Genomic DNA, 26110 nt, shown 5'->3' with positions numbered 1-26110 from the left:
TTGGATTGTCTTTTCGTCACGGAGACGTGGCTGAAGCCATGGTGTAATCCTGCCTTAGCCATAGCCTTACCCCCTGATTTTCTTATCCAGCGGCTGGACAGACATGAACAACGGGGAGGGGGCCTTGCAATTATCTACCGGAACACCTTCAGATGTTCTATAGAACAACTGACAGAAATAAAAGAGGCAGAAGCATTGGCTTTTTCTATGACAATCCATAACTCCCTTGTGTTTTCTGGGGCTCTCATTTATCGCCCCCCGGCCCCTCTACCACATTTTTGGACTCTGTTGGGGACGTGTTGAGTGATCTGACCCTCAGGTTCTCTAACTTCTCGGTGTTGGGTGATCTCAACCTGCATCTCGAGGCCCCAAATGATCCTGGAGTCAGTTGTTTCCTGGACACAATTGAAGTGTTGGGTCTCACTCTTGTGAATTGGGAACCAACCCATCAAGCAGGGCATCTACTAGATTGTATTTGCTCTAATTTTTCTAGTTTGACAACCAAACCCCCCCGGCCTCAGGTATGGACAGACCATTTTTTAATTCCTTTTTATATAGTTGGGATTTGGAAACCCACTATAAACTTTTTAAAATGTAATGACAAACCCTACACGAAATTTATCCCAGACTGGAAGACATTAGCCAGCAGACCTGATATTGCTGATGAACTTAAGAATAGGCTACCAGCCTTTGTTGACTGTACCTCGTCGGACTATCAGATCTTTTGTGATTGGATTGCTGGAGTAGGCACGCTGCTCAAACCATCTAGAAATGAGAATTTTAAACCTAGGATGAAAAAAAAAAATGCCCTCTGGTTTTCACCAATGCTCAAGCTTGAATTAGGTAAAGTAAAAACATTAGAACGGAGATGGCGTCGTAATTACGACGCCGCTGCACGTACCACCTATCTAGCAGCGAGACAGAAGTATCACATAGGAATAAAATTAGCAAAAAAAACATATTATTTACAGGCTATTTCTTCAGCAGGCCAGGAACAAAAAGCAATCTTTAAGATTGTTAAAGATTTCATGCATCCTTCAGCTCTATCGCAAGAGATCCCTCCATCGCAAGATGTAGGAAGGTGGCTACCTGACTATGGTTACCCCAGATTTTTTTGCCTGTGTTTAGCTGGTTTTTTGACTTAGTTGACCTGGTTCCCTGCTAATCAGGGCCCCAGGCCATCTGCTCTCTCTGTAAAATGGATTCCATGTACCCTAGGTACATACCAATTGGAAATGGACTCCTTGTCAGCCCCTGTAGAATGCACTATAGGTGCACAGGGCACAGGAGCCACTAAGGCCTACCAGGGGCTGCAGCATATCTTTTGCCACCCCTGGCTGGTTCTTAAATTGACACAACTGGCTGATCACTCAGCTGGGGTAAGGTGGTGTACACACCCCTTGCTTAGATATAGTATACCTATGTCTAAACCTATATCTGGACACATGTAAACCTGTGAGCCACTCCTATAGACAGGCCTCACCAATCCTGGAGGCTGGGTGCATGGTTTTTATGTGAGATGGAGCTCTAGCATGAGCTGAGCCTGTCTGCAGCCGTCGGGAACAAATCCCTAAGCTGTTTCAGGATAATGCCATACCATATACTATTAAGTGCCTTATAATCCTCGCGGTTATTTAGCAACTTTGGTTTGGCTTTATCAAAACATGTCGTGTAAGGTGTCATACGCTTTGGAATACCATCCCCTCGCCAGTTCTGGCGACGGGGATGGCATTCCACCCCTCTAGAGGGGTAAGACATGTTACTTTGCTTTAATGCGGTTGATTTCTCCAAAGGCCTTAAGATCCACAAAATGGATGCCTCTGCCACAGACAAATGTCTGGACCCCTGGAGCTGACCGAAACCCAGTCAAGGGGGTCCTGGACAAAGGGTTTCCTGTCACAGGAGGGTGTCACCGCCCTCCAGACAGGAGGTAGTGTATTGTAGCAGGGAGGTTTGAAAGAAACCAGACACTGCCTGGGGCGCACAAGGCTGCCCCTTGCATAATCCGGCCAAACCGGTTCTGGGGCACTCCAGCCCTCGTGCCAGGGCGGCCTGGATCAAAGGAAGGGGGTGTATCCACCCACTTCCTGGGTCCCACCCATAGGAGGGGACCTAGCAGGTAATCACGCCCACCAGATTCGAATAAGAGTGGGAGCAGTGCCAATGCACATCAGATTTCCTGGAAGAAACATTTGAAACGATATTCTGGACCCTTCGCCCTCCATCTCAACGTGGAAGCCCGAAGAATCTCCCTTGTGGTCAAGGAGTGACCACCCTGCAGCAGCAGGCACCATCCAGCCCTCGACATCTACTTAGTTGCAGTTCCCGCCGGAACTCGAGCGACTGAGATCGACGAGATCAAGCCTGCCCAGCTTCTAACAGCCCGATCCACAGTCCATGCAAAGCTGAGACCCGTGGAGGCGACCGGAAGCGTGGGGCACGCCATCTTGAAGTGACCACGAGACGCTGACCGTGCAGCCCACGAGTGACCCTCGAAGCTGTACACCGGGGTTTGAGAAGCCCCCACCCTGAGCTACTCCTGAGCCGAAGTTCAGCCCTCCACACTCGACGAGTGCTGCGTGGGGCCCTTTGGCACGATTTGGCTCAACGCGTTGGCCCGGTCACTTGCCAGCTGGCTTGTGGTCCCTGTGCCGACGAACTACCAAAGAAGACTCGTGAATCTGGTTGCTCCAGATCCACACCAGCTCCCCTGAAAAGGAGCCCCGACTCTGACCTTCCTGGTCCGAGTGAGAAGCAATCTTCCGATCCTGCGTGGATTGCTCTTACCAAGGCTTGTTTGCTCCAAACCTGAAGCCGACTGCACCGACGGTGAGAGCCTGCGTGGGACAGATCGTGACCTGCTCCTGGACGTCGCAGATGCCCCAGAGCCCACGTGACAGCGGAGAGAAGCTCCTCGACGACCACCTGATTGCGCCCGACATTGCCTGGTTCCGTCCTGGTTCCACCCTGGTCACTGCTGAGTGACCCAGACTCTGTCCCCTCTGCTTTCAGGTACTCTACAACTTGAGTCCACCCTTGGACTCCACCGGACACTTCGTCTTCACCCTGCCTGCAGCCCTTTCAGCTTCAAGCACCAAGAGCCTGCGTGTCAAAACCCGACGCCACTTCGACCCTATGCACCCACTTCCTGTGGGTGAGGTAACTTTGCTCCGCCGGTGTTCCCACACTGGTGCACACCTCTAGGGTCTGTGTGTTAAGTTTTGTTCCTCTAGGTTCAGCGGAAGTGTCCTTAAACTTTAACTATTTGACTTTTACGCACCATTGGTTAACATTGGTGCATGCGTGCGCTTTCCGCACATCTCCCGAATCCCGAGGGCCATTCCCGACTTCAGCATTGCTTGTCCTGACTGCTCCCAGCGATTCCCTAGGCCCTAGGCCTAACCACTGTTCGAGTGGCCTCTCTTATACCACTTGTTTAGTATATGGTTTGGGTGGCCCCCTGCCCTCATCCATAATTGTGCAACTTGTATGTTTAAACAGTGCTTTTGATTTAACGCTTGTGCCCCTTTATTCATAAAGAATACTGGGGATTGTTTTTAGTAATAAACACATATATTTTTATAATATATACTTGTGTGGTGTCCTTTCATTTGGTATTACAGGATTGTATGTGGTAAAACAGCTCGCTTAACACGACCTCTTAAGTTAAGCCTTTAGGCTGCTTAGTCCATGCTACCCCTAGGATAGCTTGTCTAATAAGGTTGACTTACAACCAGACACCATAAGGGGATTGTTTGGTCAGGTAGTAGGTGGTTCCAGAATTGGAAACATCCCCTACCAGGCCAACTTCTCACACAAGATCTCTGTGATGCGATATCTGATTACTTTGACAACAAAATCCTGACCATTACAAAGACTTTTCCACCTGTAACTACCGCAACAATAGTTGTTGACGAGACAGTGAAGATGACTTCCCCCCTCCGCTTTGATGAGTTCGCCCCAGTACCTTTGGAGGAATCTGCTAAAGCCATTTTGGCCAGCAAATCAGGTTCTCCGTTTGATCCCTGTCCCCCCCCGGTGTTGCATTTTCTAATAGAGATGGTTAATCCTATGATTAACAATATCATCAATTCCTCTCTAGCAACAGCTAGCATCCCTAATGATTGGAAATTGGCAGCTGTTAAGCCACTCCAAAAAAATGCCCTCGCCGATCCTACTACCCTTTCCAACCTACGCCCGATTTCCTTGTTACCCTTTCTTTTTAAGCTGACTGAAAAGTTTGTCAATAGTCAACTGACTAACTTTTTGGAGAAGAATAACGTTCTCCATCCTAATCAGTCAGGATTTCGGTCAGAACACTCCACCGAATCAGCCCTACTATTCACTGCTGAAACTCTAAGGGCAGCAATGGACCAAGGAAAGCAGGCCGTCCTTATCCTACTTGACCTGTCGGCAGCCTTCGACACAGTATCCCATAACATCTTAATGGACCGGTTGGCTGCCGCAGGAGTAGGAGGACAGGTGTTGGCTTGGTGTAGGAATTTCCTTACCGACAGACGCCAAATAACTGTGTTAGGCCCATATCAATCTGAGGCTAAAAACGTCAGCTCGGGGGTGCCACAGGGCTCTAGTTTGAGCCCTGTTCTCTTCAATCTTTATATGGCACCTCTGATGAGTCTGATCGCGTCATTCAGGATCAGCTCTATTTCTTACGCCGACGATACCCAGTTGATTTTGGTGCTGGATAGGGAACGGCCAGGGGCCGAAGAAGATCTTAGGGATTGCCTTGCAGCAACATTCAAATGGATGAACAACAACCATTTGAAGTGCAACGCCGGAAAAACGGAAATTCTACCAATAGGGAACCACAACCTTTTCTCTCCCACAGCATGCTGGCCACCAGATGCTGAAGTGCCACCTAACACAATTGCATCCGCCCGCAATTTGGGCTTTAAATTTGACAACCACCTATCTTTTAAACCCCGGGCTGTAGCAGTAGCAGGTATGTGCTTTCAAATTATAAAAGCACTTAGAAAGTTTTTTGACCTTCTGCCTCTATCGGCGAGGAAAACTGTCGCAGTAGCCTTAATAAATTCTAGCCTGGATTATTGTAATGGACTTTATGTCGGAGCAAACAAAATCGTCCTCCATAAATTACAGATGGTCCAAAATGCGGCAGCACGCCTCGTACTACGCCTGCCTCGTAAATCGTCAGCCTCAACAGCCTTGAACACTCTACATTGGCTGCCAATAGGGAAAAGAATCTTATTCAAACTTCTTCTAATTACTTTTAGGGCTTTCCACCAACGTGGCCCAACCTATCTTCAAAATGGGTTTAAAAGATACCATCCAGCGCGCTGCTTGAGATCTGCAAATCAGAACCTACTCACTCTACCTCATTTCAAACTGGCCACAAAGGGTGGCAAATCTATCTTTGTACTGGGAACTAAAGCTTGGAACAAACTTCCCCTCTCCTTGCGGTCTATTCCACTAGAAGCCCCCTTCAGGAAAGCATTGAAAACCTGGATCTTCTCTCTGCCTGACGTCTTGTACAGGACCCTAGTGTAATGTGTGTGCAGAAATTAGGACATTCTTTTCCTTTTCCAACTCGTCCATCTGAGTTGGTAAGCGCCAAGATACTCCTTGGAGTGGAAGTTGCGCGGTATAAATGTCACTTACATTACATTACATTAATGGTGATAGTCTTTTAACTGGCAGAAGAACAACACTGACTGTACATTTTTCTGGGTTTGTCTTTAAAATGACGTACACATTAGGAATGGCATTTTGTTCTGCTGGAATAATAACACAAGTTATCTTGCACTCTATGTTGTTGCATGGATTTTTGGCTGCAATGCATTCCATGTTTCATTCAAACATGCTTTCTGCAGGGCACATACATGATTTGCTGTTGTAGAGAAATAATGCTCCTGTGTACTGTGGCAGACTCAGAAATATTGAAAAACGTAATGATTTCTCTTTCAGCATTCATAGTAAAACTTTCAATTTTTGACTCAATCATTTGGCAGAAACATAACTTAGTACCCTTAAAATAGTTGTGATGGGGAACATTCATGTGGGGACTGGCTTGACCAGAGTGCTTGCTGACTCGGAGGAGTATGGAGTTGATCACCTTGCCTGGTCCGGTGTGGAACCAAGCCAGCGAGGCTTTGCTGCAGACTCATTTGCCCTAATAGCTGGTCAATAGTTTAAGGAGGAGGAGGTGAAGAGCTGGCTAAGTGTGCCATGAGGCTGGCAGTTCAGTACATCCCTGAGAAGTGAGCTTTGAGTCGATGTATTGTTCTTCTTATACCACGTGCAATTCATCCTCTCCAAAGCCTCAAGAATTCCTGGGTGTGAAGGGCGGCTGATTCTGATTGGGTGCTTGATAATTTTCCAGAAACTCATGTTCTTGATTGTTCATGTTTGTCAGTAGTTAATTAAACACTTCCATGGATTTTATCTCTTCAGTGACACAAGTTGCAATAAAAGATTATTTGCTGTTGCAAAAAAATATGAATGACCGACGAGCCTCTGTCTGTCAAAGAATGGAAGGGCTGGGGCACTGTCATTCATCTCACTGCTAAACAGAGCAGTGTCATGCTTCACCCTCACTCAGGCCTCTGATTTTAACCAACATCGCTTAGATCACTGGGACTTTAGAACCCATCCTTTTAATGAGAAAAACAAAACTACAAGTCCCATAAGCAATAGTGGTGGAAGGTGTCACGCATGACCTGGGGCAACATCAGATTCAGCACACCCAGTTCCATTTTTTAAGTATTTGACACAATATTGAATTTATATCCTTTGTATTTTATGGTCACGAGTCACCAGAATACTAAAAACGTGTCTTTTATTTTCAAGGTCAATTAAGTAATGGTCACCAGCTTGGAAGCTCTGTTAATTCTTCAGTATTTGTCTTTGATCGCCACGTGTGGCTGGTTTGGGTCTGCCCCCTGCATCGATCCCGATAACTCTCACAGGTAAGGAGCTTGTAGCAGCAACATGATAACCCTGTACTCGTCTGTAAGAAGTGCGCTCCGAGGCAGGTATCCGATAATTTTTGTGAAACAAGCAAGCGCCAATATCTGCTATGTACATTTGTTAAAATAAAACACAATCAAATCACAGTATACTGTTCCGGAGGTTCAGTCCCAGAGTCATTATCTGTAACTGAATGCAGACACCCTAGGAAGCATGTGCTTTTAAGACAAGTTGCGTTCACTCACCTGAAGGTGGCATGCTTCATCATTGGGCTATACTCCTCACCAGGCCGGCGCTACAATGCCTGGCGGGCACCAAAAGAGGGCACTTTGTTGCAGATCTTTTATTAAGTACGTCGGATGAGCATAGCAGGACAGAGGATGTTGTGTCATAAGATGTGAGATTGGTGAAAGCCTGAATATAAGATCAACTATCAACCAGTTGCCACAATATAGTTAATGTGATCATCCTGGTCCATGTTGAGATTAAAAACAGTTACGTATGAAGTGGTCAGAGAGTATTTCTTTTCAAAGCATCAAATGCCACATATGAACATAGCGTGTCTCAAATCATAACCAGTCCATTTATATAGTGCATATTTTATTTTCGCACATAGTAGAACGGAAACTTAGCATCAATCAATAAGTTCCAGAAATCTTTGGATCAGAAAAGTTTGTAAAGAACATATAAATCAATTCAATGAATCCAAAAAAACTTGTAGAAAAACATATAGATCAATTGATTAGAAACAAATCAAATGTATAACTTGTATCAGTCATGAGTTTTAACATGTTATTTACATAGTTGCATATCAACGCGCTCTCGGTGATAAAGGAAAGGAGGTAGTTAGGTGGGATAGGTGTGATGGAATACGTGTGGGGACTGGGTAAAGGTGTTGTGACCATAAAACAATCACAGTGCAATTCAGTAAAACCTTTACAGTCTGATTAAGATCAGTAGTTCCGTATTGCTCTTTTACATGGGATTTGTTTTATTCCATTTATTTTATCCTATGCGTAGAGAAAAAGGTGTGGTCTGGTCTACGTTTCGACCCCGTCTGGTATAAGGGTTAGTGGAAACCTCATTCTGGGGTCTTCATCAGGACATAGATAGGACAGGAGCGCTTTACGTCTGGCCATCCAGTGGCCATTAAGGTAGGACCGTCCTAGGTTCCTATGGTGAAGAGTATAACTGGGACGTAGCAATCCAGTCGCAGTTTTGAGTTTGTTTTCAATTCTTTTTCTTGTATGCAAAGGCAGCCGTCAGGGTGCACAGGGGGTCACACTGCCCCGGTGGTTCTATTTGTCACCACGCATTGCAGGCTGGCATCTCTCACGATCGGCTCACTGTCAGTGAATGACTATGTACATTTGTTAAAATAAAACAGTCAAATCCCAGTATACTGTTCTGGAGATTCAGTCCCAGAGTCATTATCTGTAACTGAACGCAGACACCCTAGGAAGCAGATGCTTTTAGGACAAGTTGTGTTCACTCACCTGAAGGTGGCATGCTTCATCATTGGGCTATACTCCTCACCAGGCCGGCGCTACAATGCCTGGCGGGCACCACAAGAGGGCACTTTGTTGGAGATCTTTTATTAAGTACGTCGGATGAGCATAGTAGGACAGAGGATGTTGTGTCATAGGATATGAGATTGGTGAAAGCCTGAATATAAGATCAACTATCAACCAGTTGCCACAATATAGTTAATGTGATCATCCTGGTCCATGTTGAGTTTAAAAACAGTGGCAGAGAAATTGAGGAACTAATGGCCCCTATCACTGTGTGAAAGTGTCGATCACCTATGGACCTGCTGGTAAGCTGGGGTCTATAATTCAGGTCAACGTTTTTCATGCCTTGTGTAGTCATGGATCAATCTGTTGGCATTTCATCAGGACCAAATATGGGAAAATTAGTAAATGTGACCTAATCTTCTCCACAGCGTGAGGAGCTCTGTAACTCAAAGCCCTGCACCGTGCATAGGTGATAAGGTGCCTATTAACTTCTTACTACCACAGGTAAGCACTGTCTAACAGAGTGCACTAGATACGGTAACCCTCCTAAAATTCAGGACATATTGACTTATCCAATAGCGAGGACGCCGCATCAGAGGGCAACTGGTTTGAAAAGCACATGCTTCCTAGGGCGTTCAGTTAGAGATAATGTCTGTGGGACTGAGCCTCCAGAACAGTATACTGTGAGTTAATTTATATGAAGAATGTGTATACTGGACTGTCATTTTCCTCTTCATCTCTTATGATATGTAAAATAAAACACAACACACCGGGAGGCCAACACATCTATCATACATTTAATGCAAAAATAGCAAAAGGCCAAGCAAACTAAGAAGTGACAATTGTCTTCGCAATGGACGATAACATCCACTCTAAAGCAAGTTGGAGTATATAATGCTAATGTTACATAATGTATTTTTATACACTTTTCTCCTAATACAAGTCAATGAAACATGAACACGTGATAGAAACAGTTACTGAAACGAAACTAATGAGTAGGAGGCAGGATCTTCTCTCGAGAGGAATGTGAGGAGTCCGTGAGGTGCAGATCAAAGATACACAGACAAACTACAGAATTCACTGTTTCTGGAAATAACACTTCTGTTTGTCAATATTCAATTTACTACAAGATGCAGGAAAGTGTGCAGATGGACATCACTAAATAAAATGGTTATGAGCCCTAATAGAATCATGTAACTTTGCAGGCATATTAAAGCGAACAGTCACGTCAAATGAATATAAGAATATTGTAATTTGGTAATGTAATATATCAATGCACGTTGTGGCATTCATGTGGAACCAAATCGGTGTTAAAGAAACCAGTATATCCAGTTATGCTTTCTCACTTCCTTCTTCCTAGAGTCCACCACTGCTGCTAGTCAGCTGTATTCAGCAGTTCCACCTGTGACCTGTAATCCTGCACTTAATCAATACCAAAGGTTGTCAATGCTGCTAGTCAACTCCTGTCACTGGTGCCACTCGCACCCCACCACCCTTGGGCCTGTTATTCTTTTAGCCAGCTCCAGTCAGTAGTGACCCCTTGGACCTGTATATAAGCCTACTAGCCAGCTCCTGTTAGTACTGGCCCCTGGGACCTGTTATCATTCTAGCCAACTTGAGTCATTAGTAGCACCTTGGGACTAGTGATCATACTAACCAGTTTCAGTCAGTATTGGCCCCCTGAGACCTATTATCCTGCTAAGTAACTCCAGTCAGTAGTGACCCCTGTACCTTAAATCCTGCTAATATTCAAAACCAGAAGTCAACTCTACTGCCAACCAGTTCCAGTCAATATTGACATGTATTGTTACCCTGCTCGTAATGAATACCAGAGGCCAGCGTTGTTACTAGCCAGCTCCAGTCACCAGTGGCCCTTCACATATTATCCTCAAAAGGATCAATGCCCAAGGCCTGTGCAGCTGCTAAACTGCCCTAGTCAGTAGTGACCTCCCAGACCTGTTATTCTGCATATAATCAGCAAGGCTTCGGCCATAATAATACTCACCCCACATCCTTATGGTATATTAGCAATGTAATTTATTTACATCATACGGTAGGTACTGCACTTTATCACACGATCCCAAAAACAAAGAAAATCAAAATTTGCCTAACCATTCAGCACTCCACCTTGTCAAAAATGACCAAATCACACCAAGCTCTATAGCCTGCCACATCACATGGCACACTCAGCCACAACATGACCAGATACCACTGCAGGGATTTGGGGCCATTAATCCTATGTTTGAGGCATGTATGCTGTAGATGTAAATGCTTTGCATACTCCTGCCATCTTGTGTTGGGTCCGGATGTTTGCAAGTTGTTTTTCTTTGAAGAAGTCTTTCCAGTCACGAGGTAAGGTGACTCCTCCTTTTGGTGATAGTGCACATGGGCATTGACTACATTGTTAGATTGTTTTTTTACCCCCAACAGGTTTGGATGTGTATTGCTGCTCTCCGAAACCGTTCTTCGGGTTCCCCTCGCTGCGCAGTCCACTCTACCCTCGACAGTATTGTTTCAGTATGCATTTCTTTGTTCTCTGCGTTTCAGATCAATCGACAAACTATCCATTTTCGATAGAAAACCTTGCGGGCAACCGTCGGGCTACGTAGGGCCAGCCTTCTACAAATGGAATGGACTCCATTCCATTTATTTCCTTGGTACCACACCAAGTACCCTCGCACCGACCTACATCAAGTTTGTAACTTATGCCTCTCTCCGGAGCACAAGGAGGAAGACTGCGACGCTTGTAAGTCGTTGCGGTCCAAGAGGACTCTACCCGATCATCAGGCTCGATGACGAGAGAGGCAGCGCCAAAGCATTCAACACACTGGATATCTTTGCAGAAGAATCTGACCAAGAAGAGATAGAAGCATCCTCCGTAGAAGAAGAGGCCCTCTCGATTCCAGAGTCTGATTCCGAGCTCGAAATCTATCTGGAGTCCCAAGATGTGCCTTCGGGACATGGTACAGTGAGTACCGAAGAACCCTTGCCCCCTAAATCCTCTTCTAAAACTCATAAGGCTACGGCACCACCTCTGCCTTCTGGCCAAAGTCGGCACCGAGACAATGTTTCCAACGCCACGTCCCTCGGCACCAAAACAAACCGTCAAGCCTTCCAGCTCCGGATCGAGTCAGAAGAAATTACCTTCGGATCCGAAATCATCATGCTCCAAGGACAAATCTGGTTTGGAGCCGAAACCCTCCGCCGCGAAACACAATCTCGCTTCTGAGCCAAAACATTCTAAAGACTAGCCGAAATCCGAGGACAATGTTCTCGAGCCTCCAGAACCAATTTTAGACGTCCTTACCCCGGCATACCAGAATCAAAGAGGAGCAGTCCTATAACTGGGGATGCTCCGGGATGTTCGACAGATTCGCCTTTGGAAACTCTGAGCCCTGCTGAGTGACTCGCGGCTCCCCTTGCGCCTTTTGAACACCTGAGCCCAGCTGAGTGACTCGCGGCTCCCTTGCAGACTTTGGAACACCTGAGTCCAGCTGAGTGACTCGCGGCTCCCTTGCAGACCTCGGAACACCTGAGCCCGCTGAGTGACTCACGGCTCCCCTAAAGATCGTAAGCCCTCTGACATCCTGCTAGAGCCCGGCTGAGTGACTCGCGGCTCCCTGATTCTCCTGGTCCCGCTGGATCCCCAAAGATCACATTGTATCCCCCGGCTCAAGGATTGAGAGCTGTGCGCCGGATACGCACCGATATTGACACTGAACCATAAGACTGTCCCGCTACCCCCATCCTGACAGAGACTTTCTGGGCCCTTGCCCTATTTGTAAATACCTGCCTTTGCTGATCATAAAGATCCTTTTGCATCACGAGATAAAGAACGTTCTTAAGAAGCTACGGTGTGGTGTCTCTTTGTCGTGTGGTGCTGGTATAGTGTGTACGATCCTAGATTCGAGACTCTCCTCCTGAGAAGTCTCTCGCCAGCGCTCGGCTTTTGTACTTAGGAGGTGTAACAAGTCGAGGCGGAGCGCTAATGAGGAGTGGTGGACTCCCGGGACTGATCCTGTTGTGCCTTCTCCCTTGCAGACGGACCCCTGGGAGACAGGACTCGACGAACTGGATGAGGGACCTGACGCCTTTAAGTGGGCGTTTTCGGAGGAGGAGGAGACCACTCCCCCTACATACGTCGCAACGCCCGGACTGGATAAACCCCCGGAAGCAAGATACAGGGGGTGTGACATCACCCCGGAGGAAGAGCAGGCGAGGAGCGGCGTCGGAGAGCGGTTAGAAAGGAGCGGAGAAGGAGATTACCAAGAACAGCGAGGAAACCCCGAAAAACATCGCGGAGGAGAAGGAGAGAGATACGGAGTGCCCGGAGGCCAACGACCCCACGAGCCGCCGTGCCACTCTCCCAGGGGAGGAGCGTGGCTGACCCAGGTACGGCAGCGTATGGCAGTGTGGGCGGGAAGGAAGAGTGTGTAATTACTGTACATAGACCCGCGTTTGTCTCCCGCGTCTTCCCCCCTTCCTTCTGTGTTCTTTACCCCGCGTTTATCCCTCACCTTGTGTCTGCCCTTCCACCACGTCACTGACAGAATTGTATTGCACGTTACACACGGGTGGACTCCTCCCAGCCTCACCTCACACGGCCCCAAAGGTGCAAAACCCCCCCCCCCCTCGAGGTCTTTGAACTAACGGTGCCCTTCTGTTGGCTTCCTTTGCATGGGCTCCGGAGCGGTGAGCTGCCTCCGTGATCATCCCTTAAGGAGAAGCGAGGGAGACCCGAAGACCCCGGAGAGGACACCCGCGCTGCAAAGACGGATCCCAGCCAATTCGCCAGGGAGAGACTCACGTTCAGGACAAGGAGAACTTTAATGCTCAATACTAAACGTGTTATCCCAATAAAACCCTCTTTACCCGCAAGACCTGGTGTCACTCTCCTCCCTGGTTTGCAACCTGTTACGTCAGTTGGTCCTGATCCACTTCCACAATCCCCTTTTCACGGCGGTCCTGAGCAGCCTGAGCAGCCTGCCCTGTCTACAGTGGTGTCAGAAGTTGGATCTACTCCCTCGGACAGCGAGACAATGGTGGATCAGGTCATCCAGACCCTCATCGACGGGCAACAGAAGTTGGAGTGGGCCACCAGATTAGCACAGCTGACGCCGATCGGGCCTTGTTCCGCAGCACCATAACACAGCAGATGGACAGCTTACAGAAAGCGGTACAGACTCCAGGGACCGCTGTCTTGGGGGACCGCAGGCCGGCGGGTCCTCACCCAGCCGGGGTAGCCTTACGAAAATACGTCACGGGGGAAGACCCGGATGCCTTCCTGGTTAATTTCGAGAGCCGCCCGTGCGTGTGGGTGGCCGGAAGAAAAGTGGCCTTTCTTTCTCGCCCCCTTGTTGACGGGCGAAGCGCAGACGGCCTACCAGGTTGCAAACCAGGCCGGTACATCCTCCTATACCGCCATCAAGGAGGTGATACTGGATCACCTTGGGATGGACGCTGAAGCATACCGCATCAGGTTCCGGAAGGAAAAGGGGGTTACAGGGGAAAACCCCAAAACACTGTACTTACGCCTGAAGATGGCCGCAGAGAAATGGTTGCGCCCCGACAACCGGAGTAAAGAGGAAGTCATGACCAGCATAGTCCTTGAGCAATTCATGGAGGCCCTACCCTACGGGACCCAAAGATGGCTAAGACAACATCCAGGACTAACCGCGGCCCAGGCCATAGAGATGGCGGCCAACTACACAAGAGCGGCACCCAAAACATTTCCCTGGGAAACAGAGAAAACCACAAAGACGCCTGTACCAACCCCTAGGACAGAGAAGAAGAAACCAGTCTACGAACCCCTAAAGCCACGACCCTTTAGACCGGAGGTCGCCCCGATGAGGGGTCCCCAGTGCTTTGAATGCGGGGAGTGGGGTCACATCGCCCGGATGTGCCCCCGGAAGAAGCCGGTCGAGGAACCCATGGAAGTCGGGTATATCCCCAAGGCAGTACTGTACACAGCCGAAATGGGACCATCATATTATGTAAGAGTGCTGGTGAACCAAGCCCCGGTTAAGGCTCTCTTGGATTCAGGGTGCAGGCAATCGGTTATACGGGAGTCCCTTCTGATCCCTTCCCAGATAGGGTGGGAGGGTAAGGTACACATCCGGTGCGTCCATGGGGACGTTAAGACTTATCCCATCGCACGCATCTCCATCAAACCAGTAGAGGGGGAGCCTTGCACGGTGAGGGTGGGGGTGGTGGCGTCTCTGCCCGAGGAATTGATTCTAGGGGTGGATAATCCACATTTCCTGGCCCTGTTTAAAAGGGAGCTAGACATTCATCCAGTGGGTGCCTTCTTGTCGGCCGAGCCCTGGGTCATAGACAAGGGATTCAAGTTCGCCCAAGCCAACGACCCCGCCCTCTTAAACGCGTGGGAAGCGGCTCACGTGGCACAAACCACGGCCACGGAGCAACGATACCCCGCTTCAGTATCAGAGACGATCTGCTATATCGAGAAGGGGAAGAGGGAGACCAGGGACAACTAGTGGTGCCAAAAGACTTCTGCGAACAGATCTTGTTCTTTGCCCATACGCATCTAACCGCAGGTCACAGTGGGGCCGAAAAGACCACTCGGAATATCCTGCGTCTCTTCTATTGGCCCGGCATTTATAAAGAGACAGAGGCCTACTGTCAGCGGTGCGAGGTGTGCCAGCGAAAAAACCTGTCCAAACCCCCGGCAGTCCCCTTACAACCCCTGCCCATCATAGGTAATCCCTGGGAACGCGTAGGGATGGACATTATAGGGCCACTGCCACGCACCACTAGGGGCCACACCTACGCCTTGGTGATAGTGGACTATTCCACCAGGTTCCCTGAGGCTTTCTCCCTAACCGCCCCGACCACCAAGAACGTAGCGGAGAAACTGGTAGAACTGTTTTCAAGAGTGGGGTTCCCCCGCGAAATACTAACAGACCAGGGGACTCCCTTTGTGTCCCGAATGATGGGAGAGGTGTGCAAGACCCTGAACCTGACCCACATCCGCACTTCCGCTTATCATCCCCAAACGGATGGTTTAGTGGAACGCTATAACAGGACCCTAAAAACCACGTTGAAGAAGCTGTTGGGCTCAGAGAACAAAGACTGGGACAAAATGCTCCCCTTAGCACTGTATGTAGTAAGGTCCCAAGTCCAGAGCAGCTTAGGATGCTCCCCGTTTGAGCTGTTGTATGGCCGACAACCGAGATCCCTTCTGGAAATAACCAGAGAAGCCTGGGAAAGGGAAGAGGCACAGGAGCAGCACTCCCTGCTGGACTACACCCAGCAGTTGCGGTCCAGATTGGGAAAATTAAGAGATCTGGCATACTCAAACCTACAGTCGGCCCAGAGCCGCCAAAAGAGATACTATGACAAAGGGAAAAAGAGGAGGGAACTGAACGTAGGAGACTGGGCTCTGGTGTTACTGCCTACGTCTGCCCAGAAGTTCCGGAGTGAATGGAAGGGACCGTTCAGGGTCCTGGAGAAATACGGTGGTACGACTTATAAAATGCGAATGTCGCCCAGACGTACGCAAACCTTCCACATAAACCTCCTGAAGAAGTGGTTAGGACCGAGCCCCCAGCCGTCCCATCTCGTGTTACCTGAAGAGAGAACAGAGTCCACCCTAGGAAGCCTACCCATCAATCCTGACCTTACTGAAGGGGAGAAACAGGCCTTATGGGATGGTCTCCGTCCTTTTTCTCACCTGTTCTCAGACACTCCTGGGTGCACACACCTAGCCGAACACGAGATACACACGACCCCAGGGAGTACAGTCAAACAAAGAGCGTACCGCATCCCTGCTGCAAAAAGAGCAGACGTACGAAAGGAAGTCGCAAGCATGTTGAACCTGGGGGTCATCAGACCATCAAAGAGCAGTTGGTCATCCCCCATAGTCATGGTGCCCAAACCCGACGGGTCTACCCGTTTTTGCATGGACTTTAGGGCTTTGAATGCAGTGTCCACATTTGATGCGTTCCCCATACCCAGGGTCGACGAACTCATCGAGCGCATAGGGGACGCAAGATACATAACAACCCTGGACCTGACAAAAGGGTACTGGCAGGTACCCCTACGGGAGGGGGACCGACACAAAACCGCCTTTGCCACCGAGGAAGGGTTATACGAATTCAACGTCCTCCCTTTCGGACTCCACGGGGCACCCGCCACATTCCAGAGGCTGATGAACAGAGTGTTGGCCCCACATACCGGGTACAGTTCTGTGTATCTTGATGACATCGTCATCTTTAGCCAGTCATGGAAAGAGCACTTAGAACACCTGGCCGCGGTGCTGTCCTCCCTGGGAGAGGCTCGCCTGCACGTCAATGCCAAGAAATCCCGAGCCGCCTTCCCGAAGGTGAAGTACCTGGGGTTCATGCTGGGAGATGGGGTCATAGCACCCCAAGAGGAGAAGATAAAGGCTATCACCGAAACACCGTTCCCCTCCACGAAAAGAGAGCTGAGAGCTTTCCTGGGCCTGGTGGGGTACTATAGACGGTTCATGTAGAATTTTGCGGACATAGCCACCCCCCTGACGAACCTGCTACAAAAAAACGTCCGAAACGCGCTGCCACGACCCCCTGCGAAGGAAGCCATGGACGCCTTCCTTAGTTTAAAGAAAGCCATCACCACCAGTCCGGTGCTTATGCCCCCTGATTTCGGACGGTCCTTTTCCCTTGCTACGGACGCCTCAGAGACGGGCATCGGGGCTGTTCTGTCACAGAACGGGGTGGACAATGCTGAACATCCCGTGCTGTACATCAGCCGTAAACTCCACCCCCGGGAACGGAAATATCCCACCGTTGAGAAGGAGTGTTTGGCCATTCAGTGGGCTGTTGATAAGCTACGCTATTACCTGGAGGGCAGGGCATTCACGTTGTACTCTGATCATGCCCCTCTACAATGGATGCAGAGGAACAGGACTCAGAACGCCCGGGTACTTCGGTGGTTTCTATTCCTCCAACCCTTTGCATTCACAGTGGTCCACAGGAAAGGGAAGGACAACGGGAACGCAGATTTCCTCTCCCGCATGCCGGTTCTCCCCGATCGTGAGAAACCAGGGGGGGTGGAATGTAACAAGTCGAGGCGGAGCGCTAATGAGGAGTGGTGGACTCTCGGGACTGATCCTGTTGTGCCTTCTCCCTTGCAGACGGACCCCTGGGAGACAGGACTCGACGAACTGGATGAGGGACCTGACGCCTTTAAGTGGGCGTTTTCGGAGGAGGAGGAGACCACTCCCCCTACATACGTCGCAACGCCCGGACTGGATAAACCCCCGGAAGCAAGATACAGGGGGTGTGACATCACCCCGGAGGAAGAGCAGGCGAGGAGCGGCGTTGGAGAGCGGTTAGAAAGGAGCAGGGAAGGAGATTACCAAGAACAGCGAGGAAACCCCGAAGAACATCGCGGAGGAGAAGGAGAGAGATACGGAGTGCCCGGAGGCCAACGACCCCACGAGCCGCCGTGCCACTCTCCCAGGGGAGGAGCGTGGCTGACCCAGGTACGGCAGCGTATGGCAGTGTGGGCGGGAAGGAAGAGTGTGTAATTACTGTACATAGACCCGCGTTTGTCTCCCGCGTCTTCCCCCCTTCCTTCTGTGTTCTTTACCCCGCGTTTATCCCTCACCTTGTGTCTGCCCTTCCACCACGTCACTGACAGAATCGTATTGCACGTTACACACGGGTGGACTCCTCCCAGCCTCACCTCACACGGCCCCAAAGGTGCAAAAACCCCCCCCTCGAGGTCTTTGAACTAACGGTGCCCTTCTGTTGGCTTCCTTTGCATGGGCTCCGGAGCGGTGAGCTGCCTCCGTGATCATCCCTTAAGGAGAAGCGAGGGAGACCCGAAGACCCCGGAGAGGACACCCGCGCTGCAAAGACGGATCCCAGCCAGTTCGCCAGGGAGAGACTCACGTTCAGGACAAGGAGAACTTTAATGCTCAATACTAAACGTGTTATCCCAATAAAACCCTCTTTACCCGCAAGACCTGGTGTCACTCTCCTCCCTGGTTTGCAACCTGTTACGTCAGTTGGTCCTGATCCACTTCCACAATCCCCTTTTCACGGCGGTCCTGAGCAGCCTGCCCTGTCTACAGGAGGGTGGGTCCCAGGGTGGTCAGGTACACTTCCTGGTTGCCCCTGAGGTCACCGTCCAACACGGAGTACCACAAGGATCGTCGCTCTGCCACACGCTCTTCAACATCTACATGGCCCTCCTTGTCACCATCGTCAAACAGCACGGACTCAGTATAGTATTCTACGCCCACGACACCCAGATGATCCTCTCTCTCACCAAGGACACTACACAATCGGACAACAGTACATCTACTTCACCAGTTGGGTTTTACAATAATTGCACAGAAATCTCACCTGTGTCCGGCACAAGTGCAATCTTATCTGGGAGCTTCCATCAACACTCTCAATGCTCTAGCCACTCCCAATATAGCCAGGATTCACAATATCCAGGCCACACTATTACAATTTCAACTCAACCAATCATTACCAGCCAAAGTCTTCATGCCACTGCTGGGAATGATGGCATCCTGCGTTGCAATCGTACCTCATGCAAGGCTTCACATGTGTCCTCTGCAACAATGTCTAGCGAGTCAGTGGAATCAATCACAGGGAGCCAGATGTACGACGTGATTTTGCATGCACAAACGGGTTTGCGAACCTGTTTGCACATGCAAAATCACTGTTGGCCGTGTACAATTACAAAATAGCGAGTTGCAGTTTATTTGCGACTCCTTAGGAATTGCGAGTCGCAATTAGGAAGGGGCATTCCCTCCCTAATTGCGTCCGCAATGCTATGTGTGAATGTTTGGTGACCACAATTGCGGTCGCAAAACACTTGCAAATGACCACCCTCTTCAAGAGGGTGGCATTGCAGTCGCAATTTCAAAGGGGTCCCCAGGGTACACCATCCACTTTGTGACTGTGTCTAATAACATTTTTTAAGGGCCGGCAGTGGTCCCAGGGACCTTAAAGAATGAAACAAAAACGTTTCATTTTTTTAAAAATGCATCCCGTTTTCCTTTAAGAAAAACGACCTGCATTTAAAAAAACAGAAAGGAAAAAAAAGCTGCTTTATTAAAAAGCAGTCCCAGATATGGTGGTCTGCTGAGCTCAGCAGGCCACCATCCCTGGTAGGGCTGGCATTCCCAATGGGCTCGCAAATTGCGGGAGGCTCATTAATATTAATGAGCCTCGCAATTTGCGACCCCGACCTAGTATTGGTAGACAGCAACAATCATCGTTTGCTGCAGTGGTGGAACCCTCAAAACTTGGCAAAAGGGCGGCCTTTCGTAGACCCGATTCCACAGTAACCGGTTGGGGTGCCCATCTTCAACATTGCAAAGTCCAGGGGCTGCAGTCGGACAAACACAAACGTCTCCGCATCAACTACCTGGAACTTCTAGCAGTGTTTCTAGCACTCAGCTTTTCTCACCCAACTTGTAGGCAAGACTGTCTTAGTTTGAACAGACCACATGACAGCAATGTACTACCTAAAGAAATAGGAAGGGACTCACTCTCTCCAGCTGTCGCACCTTGCACAGAAAGAAAAAAAAAGCTGCTTTATTAAAAAGCAGTCCCAGACATGGTGGTCTGCTGAGCTCAGCAGGCCACCATTCCTGGTAGGGCTGGCATTCCCAATGGGCTCGCAAATTGCGGGAGGCTCATTAATATTAATGAGCCTCGCAATTTGCGACCCAGACCTAGTGTTGGTAGACAGCGGCAACCATCGCTCGCTGCAGTGGTGGAACCCTCAAAACTTAGCAAAAGGGCGGCCTTTCGTAGACCCGATTCCACAGTAACCGGTTGGGGTGCCCATCTTCAACATTGCAAAGTCCGAGGGCTGCAGTCGGACAAACACACATGTCTCCACATCAACTACCGGGAACTTCTAGCAGTGTTTCTAGCACTCAGCTTTTCTCACCCAACTTGTAGGCAAGACGGTCTGAGTACGCACAGAGAACATCACAGCAATGTACTACCTACAGAAATAGGGAGGGACTCACTCTCTCCAGCTGTCGCACCTTGCACAAAGCATTTGGGATTTGGCGATTCACCAGAAAATCTATCTCCTAGCAGTACACCTCCCAGGAGTAGACCATCAGATTGCAGACCTGCTCAGCAGACACAGGTAGCAAGTACACAAGTGGGAACTTCATCCCCAAGTTCTTCTTCCCTACGTTCAAAACTGAGGTTTTCCACAGATAGATCTGTTTGCCACAGTGCACAACGCAAAAAGCCCAAACTCTGCATCCAGGTTCCCACACCCAGCATCCGAAGGCAATGCCCTATGGATGTGTTGGACAGGCCGCGTGGTCGGGCTGTCCCCCCTCCCCACAACGGGGCCCGGACCCTGGCGCTCCCTGAATCCCCAGCCAGAGGCCCCGGCGACCCCCCGAAGTAACCCACAATCCCTCCACCACAAGACACCAGCTCCGGAACCGGCTGGCCCTGGTCACCATCCGCACCATGACCTCGGCCCAGCCGCCATCTTGGGGTACTACAGCACGAGGCCACGTGGCCTCAACTCGACCCTAACCCTGGGCCTGGCCGGCCCCGACATCGAGGCACCAACCTCCCCCCAGGAGGCAGCACGACCACTTGGCGAGTGAATGGGAGAAGGAATCGTCAACGGCTCTCCTCCGCCAGGTGTCGATCACCCCCGGCCGCCCTGGGCACTGGCTCCACCCCCCTGCTGGGTGTCTGGACTCCCTCATCCCGGACCTCCCGGCCCCCAGGCGCGAGGGCCTGGACATCAAAGGGGACCAGACCTATAACTGGGGCAGTGCCAGACCAGGAAGGCAGTTGTATCCTGGAGTCGAGAGACACCGAGAAGAACTCATCCTTGACGGACTACCGGCGCTGCCGTAGCTCTGCCTCGTGAAACCATTGTCTTGGCCTGCTGGCGCTGCCGCGGCCCTCTGCCTTGTGAAACCATCGTCTTGGCCTGCTGGCGCTGCCGCGGCCCTCTGCCTCGTGAAACCATCGTCTTGGCCTGCTGGCGCTGCCGCGGCCCTCTGCCTCGTGAAACCATCGTCTTGGCCTGCTGGCGCTGCCGCGGCCCTCTGCTTCGTGAAACCATCATCTTAGCCTGCTGGCGCTGCCGCGGCCCGACCTTGCGGACTCTCCAGCTCGAGGATTGTGAGCTCACCTCCTACCACCTCCTGTACCGACCCGGTACCAAGACTGTCCCGCTACCCCCTTCTCCCTACAGAGACTAGAAGTGAGAGGACCCTCGAGTCCGATATCTCCTGTATCGTTACTAACCTTGCCGCACGAACTCTATATAAAGTGTTGAACTCATCCTTGTGTGGTGTCTATCTGTGGGGAGGGAAGTGACCTGTCTGTACGATCGCTGGAGACGGTCCTCATCGGAGGCCTCTCCCTCCGTATTCGGCCGGCCCTCGGGGCCCCCGTCTAACATTGGTGGCCAGCGGCGCGATCTGAACCAACGCATAAACGTACAGAGGGTCACTTGCCCCACAACACACGACCACCATGACAACAGAGAGCGGAACAACGGAAAAATTGCAGATGGAAAAATTGGAAGACTACAACCACAGGGAACTGAAGCAATATTGCATAGAACTTGGCCTTCCAACCACAGGTCTGAGCACGAAGGAAGACTTCAAACGAGCCCTAGAGGCTTGGGCAGAGACGGGTACAGCCGTACCCCGAACACGAAACACCGAAACGAGCCCCGCGCCAATAGAAGGAAGAAGAGCGGGTCTCTCCCCAGAAGAGATCCAAGAACGACAAAAAAGCAGACTCCATGAATTGGAACTGGCCCGACTTCGCTTGGATGGAGAACTCAAACTGGCGGAACAAAAAATAACGCTAGAACACTTACGGCTCCGAGAAGAGAAGCAAAAACAGAGAGAGCTAGAGGAAAAGAAGCTAGCGTACGAACATGAGCGCAACCTCAAGGAACTGGAAATTCAGAAACAGAATAAAGAGCTTGGGGTCCCCGAACGCCCGACCCTGCCTGCCTCTACCGAGCCCAAGGTTCACATCCCCAAAGATGTCATCAGGGAGTACTACAAGAACGATGATATTCAGCAGTGGTTTAAAGCCTACGAGGTAGCCATGACCTCCCACCGGATTCCTCGGAGCGACTGGGGAGCCGGGTTATGGGGGAGGTTTGTCAACGAAGGTCGAGACGCCCTGCTGCAACTCCCGGACCATCTGATGACATCCTACGACCACATGAAGGCCGCCCTCCTCACTCGATACGGACTCACACCCGAGATGTACCGCCAGCGGTTCCGCGACTGCAAACGGATCCCGGGTACGACTTGGGTGGAGTACGTGAACTACTTTAGTCGAGCCTTCGAGGGGTGGATCAAGGGCAGCAAAGTGACCACCTACGAACAACTTTTCGACCTCATCATATGGGAACACCTTTCTAACAACTGCTTCGTTGAACTCCGGCAACACCTCTTGGACAGTAAACTGACGGAACCTCGACAACTCGCCGCCGAAGCCGACCGATGGGAAAGCACACGAGTTGACCGGAACGGGCCCAGCGAATCACACAGACCTTACCAAGGGTCCCATCGCCCCCGGGGAGGAGGAGGAGGCCAGGGTCGGGGGAGAGACCCCGGCCCCATGACTCCCGCAAGCAACCCCTCGGCCCCGGCCGGCAGGGGGAGCCCGCCTATCCGGCCCGGCTTCCGGGCCAACATTATGTGCCACCGATGCCAACGACCCGGCCACTACGCCAGTGACCCCAACTGCCCAAAGAACCAGAACGCTACCCCCCGCCAGGTCGCAGCGGCCGCCCTAGGGGAAGAACCAATCCCGGAAGACCAAGAAGAGTACGAGACCGACCAGCCTGAGTGGGCACCGGCCGCCATGTCCCTGGTCTGCTTGGGGGAGAGAGATATGATTCCGCGGGCCCCCCTTCCCGCCAACACGCAGAAGTACAGCCAGTGGGTCAACATTAATGGCCGCCGGGCGGAAGCCCTCCGCGACACCGGGGCCAGTGTAACTGCGGTCCGATGCCACCTTGTTACTCCAGACCAAATCTTGCCGAACATTCTTTGCCCGGTCCGATCAGCAGACAACTCAGAAAGCCTGTGTCGCATGGCCTGCGTCCCCTTCGAATGGGGGGGAGTATCCGGGATGCTAAAAGTGACTGTCCGCGATGATGCCCCCGTGGATTGCCTCCTAGGAAACGACCTCGAAAGTTCTCCCTGGGCAGCCGTCGAACGGAGAGAACACCTGGGGATGCTGGGCCTTCCCGAATGGGTCTGCGTCACGACCCGGTCCATGACCGCCCGCGCGGTCCCCAGTCCGGAGGAGCCCGAGTGGCCGGAACCTCCTCCCGCGCTCACCCAGGAGGAGGCCGCCCCAGAAGCCAGTCCCTCGACCCAAACCGAAGAAGGATCCGACCAGCTTCGGGACGTCCCTGACCTGGCCCAGTGGCGTCAGGAGGGGGGTCCCACCCAGGAACAATTCCGGGATGAACAGAGAACATGTCCGTCCCTCGAGGGACTCCGGCAGCAAGCCCTTGCCCAGAGCACAGGGGATACCTCGGGGGCCCACTGGATCTACTGGGACCAGGACCTGCTCTACAGCGAGCAGAGAATTGCAGAACTAGGAGCCAGTCGGGTGCTGGTGGTGCCCCTTCGCTTCAGAGATTTTCTCCTGAACTTAGCCCATGATGTCCCCCTTGCCGGACACCTGGGGCAAGACAAAACCTACGACCGCCTGGTGACCCACTTTTACTGGCCCCAAATGCGAAAGGATGTCACCAACCACTGCAGGGCCTGCCCCACCTGCCAGGCCAGCGGAAAAAGTGGCCGAAAGATCAAAGCCCCCTTACAACCCTTTCCTGTCGTCACCACCCCGTTCGAACGAGTGGGAATAGACATTGTGGGGCCCCTAGACCCCCGAACCGCCCAAGGACACCGGTTCATCCTGGTCCTAGTGGACCACGCCACCCGCTATCCCGAGGCCATCCCTCTTCGAACCGTGACGGCCCCCGTGGTAGGCCGAGCCCTGATGGGGATCTTCTCCCGGGTGGGGTTTCCCCGGGAGGTCGTCATCGACAGGGGCACGAACTTTATCTCCAAATATATGAAGTCTCTCTGGCAACAATGCGGGGTCACCTACAAATTCACGACCCCCTATCACCCGCAAGGAAACGGACTGGTCGAGAGGTTCAACCGCACCCTCAAAGGGATGATCATGGGCCTAGAAGAACCCCTTCGCCGCCAGTGGGACGTGTTACTCCCGTGCCTTCTGTTTGCCTATCGGGAAGTCCCTCAGAAATCCCTCGGCTTCAGCCCATTTGAACTCCTGTACGGGCACCCCGTCCGGGGCCCCCTCAGCCTAGTCAAGGAAGGTTGGGAGCAGCCCCCCCAGAAAACTCCCCCGGACATCTACAAGTACCTCCTGGCCCTTCGCAACCAGACCCGGCGATTCCGAGAGACCGCAAAAGCCAATCTAGAAGCCAGTCAGGAGGACATGAAGAAATGGTACGATCAGCACGCTTCCTCCATTGAGTTCAAACCGGGACAACAGGTCTGGGTGATGTCCCCGGTTGAACCCTGTGCGCTCCAAGACAAATGGTCCGGGCCCTTCAAGGTGATCGAACGCAAGGGGCCCGTCACCTATTTAATCGACATGGAAACCGCCCGGAACCCTCTACGGGTCCTCCACGCCAACAGACTCAAACCCCATTTTGTGCGGTCAGAACTCAGCCTCCTGATGGCTACCGATAATGGGACGGAAGAAGACTCCGAGCCCCTTCCGGACCTACTGAGGACCCTCGAGCGAGATGGCTCAGTGGAAGGGGTCCAACTCTCCGAGGCCTTGTCCCCGGAGCAACGCCAAGACTGTCAAGCCCTCCTGAGGCGGTTCGCCTCCCTATTTTCCCTCACACCCGGGGTCACCCCCTGGTGCCTTCACGATGTGGACACCGGGGACAGCCCTCCTGTTCGACACCGGGCGTACCGCGTACCAGACCGGGTGCGCGCCTGCATCCAGACCGAGGTGTCCAAGATGCTGACCCTAGGAGTGATCGAACCCTCTGACAGCCCCTGGGCCAGCCCAGTCGTCCTGGTCCCCAAGGCGGCCGCCCCGGGCGTTGCCCCTGAGCTCCGGTTTTGCGTGGACTATCGGGGGCTGAATGCCGTTACCAGGACCGACGCTCACCCCATCCCCCGGGCAGATGAGCTAATTGACCGGATGGGGGCCGCCCGCTACCTGAGCATCTTCGACCTAACAGCGGGCTACTGGCAGATCGGCCTCACCCCTAGGGCCCAAGAACGATCCGCCTTCTCTACCCCGGACGGTCATTACCACTTTACAGTGATGCCCTTCGGCATGAAAAACGCTCCGGCAACGTTTCAACGGCTTGTGAACCAGGTGCTGGCGGGCCTCGAAGAATTCAGCGCCGCCTACCTGGACGACATTGCTGTGTACAGCCACCTCTGGACCGATCACCTCCGTCACCTGCGGGAAGTTCTACACGCCCTCCAGCAAGCCGGGCTCACCATCAAAGCCAGCAAATGCCAGGTTGGCCAAGGGTCCGTGACCTACCTGGGACACCAAGTGGGAAGCGGACTGGTGGCCCCCCTCCAGCTCAAGATTGCTGCCATCCAGGCCTGGCAACCCCCTACGACCCAAACGGAGGTCCGGGCC

General features: G+C 51.6%; 1 long non-coding RNA gene across 2 annotated transcripts in view; it reads left to right on the top strand.

Annotated features, from left to right (window-relative positions):
- LOC144805565 (uncharacterized) overlaps positions 1 to 26110 on the top strand; it is a 906387-nt gene that overhangs the window by 2249 nt on the left and 878028 nt on the right. For both annotated transcript variants that reach the window (XR_013605545.1, XR_013605544.1), the window contains exon 2: positions 6829 to 6947. This is a non-coding gene — a long non-coding RNA (uncharacterized LOC144805565). The remainder of the gene's footprint in view (positions 1 to 6828; positions 6948 to 26110) is intronic.

Source organism: Lissotriton helveticus (assembly GCF_964261635.1).
Source record: "Lissotriton helveticus chromosome 1_1 unlocalized genomic scaffold, aLisHel1.1 SUPER_1_unloc_15, whole genome shotgun sequence".
Lineage (NCBI taxonomy): Eukaryota > Metazoa > Chordata > Amphibia > Caudata > Salamandridae > Lissotriton > Lissotriton helveticus.
The sequence above is the reverse complement of the archived record's forward strand: the minus strand, read 5'-3'. Positions and strand labels throughout refer to the sequence as shown.